This window comes from Tupaia chinensis, unplaced genomic scaffold (assembly GCF_000334495.1).
Source record: "Tupaia chinensis unplaced genomic scaffold, TupChi_1.0 Scaffold150322_1, whole genome shotgun sequence".
NCBI classification, from domain to species: Eukaryota; Metazoa; Chordata; class Mammalia; order Scandentia; family Tupaiidae; genus Tupaia; species Tupaia belangeri.
Genome location: NW_006210161.1, coordinates 2703 through 8550, shown reverse-complemented (window position 1 = coordinate 8550; position 5848 = coordinate 2703).

The following is a 5848-nucleotide window of genomic DNA, read 5'->3' as shown; positions in this document are numbered from 1 at the left end:
AACCTCTCCAAAAAAAAAAAAAAGCAAGGCATAAAGAGCTGTTACAGGACAGTTGGGCATTAACAGAATGAAATTTGGAGTGAAACCAGTTTTTTTCTGGTGCACAGCAGCCGCTGCCTGTCCTGAGGCCCTCAGTGGGGACAGATGGTTACTGAACTACTTCCCTGAGGCCGACTGTCCATGGAGACCTGCAGGCTCAGGCTGGGTGTCATGAGGGAGGAGGAGCCTTGGGGCAGGAAGAGGTGCTGACCTGCAGGGTGGGTGCAGTGGAGGCCTCAGGTTCCCCTCCAGGGACCGCTTGAGCTAAGGACTTTCACGTGGCCCTAGGTGGAGGGGGACCTGGGATCTTAGCCTCTGTCTGTCACCAAACCAAACCTCTGTGAGGACCAGAACGAATTGCGGGAGGCACGGGGTTTCTGGAACATCAGCTCCTCCCAGGGAGGGGCCAGCTCTGAGCTGCCAGAGCTCCCTGCAGTGCCACCACAGGGCCCAAGACACTGGTTGGTCTGTTCACGGTCCCATGATGCAATGCAAGTCTGGGCTTCTGGAGCTCAGCAGAGCTGGGCAGTTCCAGAATCTGGTCCAGGGTTTTTCTGCCAAGCAATGGCTCCCTCACCACCACGTGAATCTCGTGCGTGTGGGCAGACCCCGCTCTCTGTCTTCTCTGTCCTCTCATGGCATGTCCTGCCGCTCACTCTCCAGCACAGACCAGAGCAGGACAGGACAGCCTGTGTGTGCCCGTGTACAACCCAGCCCTGACTCGACCTCACAGACCTGCCTGGAGGGCTGGGGGAAAGGGCAGCCTGCGAGGCTCGAATCCAGGTGAGCTGGGCCAGGTCTGCTCCTGGCTGTGTCCCCAGTGCTCCTGGGGCTGAGAGAAAGTGAGTTGGGGTTTGTGTGTCACTTCCCCATCTGCCTGTGTCACTGTGAGATAATTTTTATCGCTGTCTGATGACTGACAGTAATAGTCAGCCTCGTCCTCAGCCTGGGCCCCTGTGATGGTCAGGGTGGCCGTCTTGCCTGAGGTGGACCCAGAGAGTCGGTCAGGGACCCCCGAGGGCCGCTCAGTATCCTTATATATAACCGCCACAGGGGCCCGGTCTGGGTGCTGCTGGTACCACTGAGTATACTTTTTATCCAGTAAATCTCCAGAGCAGGTGATGGTGGCCGTCTGTCCCAGGGCCACTGACACCGAGGACAGCTGGGTCAGTTCATAGGACTCCACAGAGCCTGCAGGAGAGGAGAGGAGGTTTGAGGACAAAGGACCCACCCCAGGAGTTGTCTGGCCTGGGTCCAGGGTTCAGGACAGGCTCAACTCTGGGTGTGGGGGCTGAGTCTGGGGCAGGGCCTGGGGCTGCACCTGTGCAGAGAGTGAGGAGGGGGAGCAGGAGAGGAGTCCAGGCCATGGTGGAGATGCCCCGAGCTCTGTCTCCTGAGTCCACAGCACAGCTGGGCTCCGCAGGACCCTCTTATTCCCTCTCAGGTCCTCTGGGGCAGATCTCGTTTGTTTTTTATGCAAATTGGCCACTCTCTGGGGCTCCTCACTGAGAACTAAGGTCACTCTTAGTAGGTGAGGGGGCAGAACAGGCTCCTGAGGAGAGGGGGTCCCAGTTTCCTCCAAGCTGCTCCTCAGCCAGAACAACAGCCTGTTCCCTTGGCCCCTGAGCACAGTGACCTCTCTCTGCCCATGTGACCTCTGTCCCAGACCCTCCTGACCTGTGTGTCCTGGGCAGGCTCTGCAGGCCTGTGACCTTCCATAAGCCTGGCCTTGAGCTGAGCCTGGACTGCTGAGAGGTCACTGGTAGCCCCTGAGTCAGCTGACCGAGGTCCTGGACCCCTCTCCTCCCTCTTCTCCCATCTCTCTGGTCCCCCAGATGGACCTTGGGTCCACCCTGGTCATTTTGTCTAAATGTCCTTCTGCATCATGAGGATTCTTGGTCCTCGTCAGGTAAAGAATAGCTGGGTCATGTGACCAATGACACCTGTTGTGGATTCCCGACGACTTCTGTCTCCTTTCCTAGGTGTCCTCTGCTCTCTCTGTGACATCCCTGTGTCTAACAGATGAGCTGGTGACGTCCTCAGCCCCTCCGTCCTCTCTGTCCTCATCACTGTTTTATGTGAACCTGTCAATGTGGCCCGAGCCCCAGACCTGGCTGAGAGGCTGCTTTCTGACTCTGAGGTCCCTGTGAGGTCCCCGAGGTCACAGGCTTTGCCCAGGGCTTAGCTCTGTAGGGGGAGCAGGCACTGATCGGCCATCCAGGCCCAGCCTGTCTCTGATCCAAGGGGAACCGGTTGTCAGAGGTGTGGCCTTAGGGAGGAGAGAGTCCCTTCCCTCTGGAGAACATCTGAAGGTGCTGATGAGGGTCATGCAGATCCCAGGCCGGGACCCACCACCCACCACCCACCACTGCAGACTCACCTGAGCACAGGAGCTGCAGCCCTGAGGGCAGGTCTGCCTGCAGGGGGAGGAGGGCACAGAGAGCAGAGGGCAAGGTGTCTCTGGAAGCGCCCAGCACAGAGGTCCATCTCCTGGGGCCTCTTCTGGACAGAGCGAGACGGAGCCCTGAGAGTGGGCAGGAGGCTCAGGGGACTGCCCTCAGGGATGGCCACAGGCTTGGTGCTGTGTCCTCTCACACCGTGGTCCTCGATCACAGGGGTTCTCCCTGGAGGGCTACCCAGGCTGCCCCCTGGGACCAGGTCCTCCAGCTGCACTGCCCACATGAGATCCTCGCTGTGCCCAGGCTCTCAGGACTGTCCTGGGGTGACACTGGGTGAGTCTGACCTAGACCATGGTTACTGCAACTGACATGTCCCAGCTTCCAGTCAGTCAGCTGCTGCCCCCATAGTGGGCCTCACTCTGGGGTCCCAGCTGGGCAGCTCTAGCCCTCTCCTGGCTGCAGCTCTACTGTCCCCTGCTGGTGGCAGAGACTCAGAGCAGGAGCTTCCCAATTCTAACCCCAAAGCCCCTCTGTCCTGAGAGTGTGGACCAGGGCGTCCAGTCCCTATCTCTGCAGGTGTGCCTTGTTCTTTCCTGCAGTTACTGACATCTCCGAGCGTGGAGTTTCCCTCCCAGCCCCTCCTGGCCTCAGTCTGGACGTCCCCCTGCAGGGACACAGAAGACGCTGCCTTCCCAGAGCAGACAGGGGATGCTGCACTCACTGTCTCTCCAGAGACCTCACATGGACAGCAGGCGGCCAGGGGAGAGGGTCACCAGGTGCCACAGATGGTGCTGTAGGGACCTTAGTTGGAAAACACCCAGTGACAAAAGACAGATGAACAGCTGAAGAGCAAACAGGAGGTTATTAACAGGTGGATTTCATGTGCATGCGGGAGACACGGAGGAGTGAGCACTTCTCAGAGCTGTGGCTTGGATTTCTGCTTGTACAGCAACTCAACAAAGAACACCGTATTTAGAGTAGTGACAAGACAAAGAAGGAGTTTGTGGAGTAGCGAGTGGTAGAAAGGCAGTGACGAGGCAGGTTAATGTAATTGTCCAAATCTCGTTAATGTGAGTTCCTTTGGATCCATCCTCAGGCTGATCAGGGTCCTCAGCTGTCTCCAGGTCCCCTCTGTCCTCGTTGCCAAGAGAGCAGGACCCTCCTGGGTCTGCAGACCCACCTCTTGCTCTCGGCCATGGCAGGAGGGCAGGGAGCTCTCCTGCATTGGCTCCTTTGCGGCCTGCAGCTCCACAGCGAATCCCACCAGGGGGCAGCACCCTGACCCCTCAAGGCCCCCCTCAGGTGAGTCTCCCCTGTGCTGGGAGCAGGAGCAAAGCCTCTGAAAGGGGGCAGGCAGGGTCCTGGCAGGGTCACACAGCTGTCCTTGGGGTGGGGATGGGACTCCCTGCAGCAGTTTCCTCCAAAGTCCCTGTCACTTGAGGGTCCAGACCTGCTCTGTGCAGTAACGACCCCACCTGGGCCTCAGCAGAGTCCAGACCTCCTGTCAGCACGATGGGTATCAAAATACAAGGCAGGTGAGACTGGCAGACGGAGTAATGGTTACTTTGTTGGACTCCCACCTAGTCGGCCATGGTTCGAGTCCAGAACTGGCTGCTTAAAACTCATGCTGGGTGCGTGTGCTTGTGTGTCCAAGATCCCAAGAGGGGACTGGAGGAGAAGGGATTGCAATGGGGCCATCCCCCTCTAGTGGGTGATTTCTCGCTTTCTGTCTGTCTCTCTCTGGCAAACACATGACCCCTATAGCAAAAATCTCTCCTAATTAAAAAGAAAAAGAAAAAGAAAACGAGAGGTATGCCCATCTAAATAATATGATTTCCTTAATCCCGAATATCAAGAGGAGTATAATTTACATATGTAATTTTTTTGGTGAGTGGGGAGAGGTTTTTGCTATAGGGTGTGTGCACTCTCCAGAAGACAGAGAGAGACAAAGAGACCAGGAGGGATAGCCACGCTGCAATCCCTTCTCCTCCATTCTCCTCTTGGGATCTTGGGCATGCCTGGCGTGAGTTTAAGCCACTGGGTCCTGGACTCAAACTGCGGTTGACTACATGGGAGTCCAGCAACATAGCCATTATGCCAACTGCTGGTCCCTACGTATGTAATTTTTAAAAGCTACCAGCTGTGATCTTTCCACACTAATGAGGGCTGTGGTAATTACTGGTCTTCATTATGAGATTATGTGGCTGTGGGGATGGGAACAGGTCTCCTGTCCGGATCACGGTGCAGCTGGGCCGCGGCTCCTCTTTCCAGGATTCCCCTTCAGTCTGGATCTGACTCTCAGCTCTTTCAGAACCCAGAGCCCCTGGACTGTTAGGTATTTCTTTCATCCTGAAAAAATTTAGGAAACAAAATGATATTAAAGGACATTTGCAGGTTCACAGTGAGAGAAAGGAGAGCTCTCGGTGCACAGTGGCCCCCCCAGGTCTTGAGGTTCACAGTGGGGACAGCTGGCTCCTACATGGCTTCCAGTGGGGATAGCTGGCTCCTACATGGCTTCCCTGGATCCGACTCTCCATGAAGACCTGCAGGCTCAGGCCAGCTTGGATAGAATGAGGAGGTAGCCAGGGCAGGAGGAGGTGCTGTGTCGGAGACCTGCTGCAGCCGGGGTGGGTTGAAGCTCGTAGGAAGGTGACGCAGGTGAGGAGAAATCAGACTGAGACCTCTATACCCTTCAGCATGTTCTCAGTCAGCTACTGCCGGGGACCAGCCTCGGCGGGGGTGGGTTGACTCGACGGAGGCGGCGAAGGTGAACAGAAGACAAAGGCCTCGGTGCCTTTTCATGCACGTCCTATGCCGGACACCCCTCAAAGATCGCTCTCTGAGGAGTGACAACTGCCAGGAATTATCGTGCATTTTTATTGAAAACGTGTTATATGCAAGTAAATGGAAGAGGGACTACGTGTTTCAATTGTTAGCTCATAAAGTTTTAACAATAGAGAATATAGATTCTATTTAGGGTTGGATTAAGGGTGGGTCTAGTGCAGTTCCGCAATTGTAGGTGGGTCTCCATGGAATGCCATTTCGGGAAAGCGGTTCCGATAAGCAGAGATGATTATCAGCTGATGCGGCGCAGCAGCCATCTTGTGATTACCGGAAATGGTGCTGAGAAAAGAAAGTCTCAAGTATAGATATTAGTTTTTATGGATCTTAATAAAGAATGAGACTTGTACAGTTTTGTAGGGATCTAAAACTTAATTTGAGGAATCCTAATATATTTATCTATTTCACTTGGTGAGGGTGGGGGTGTCCTGGGCCAGTTTTGGCCTAATCCTATTTTAGGTAAAGAAAGGATTAAGTTTACCTTAAATGTATTTTGAAGGGCCTTCCAAAGGTCAAGATTATTTCTGCCTAGAAAGAACTTCAGCCCACCCTCTATTGTGACCATGGAG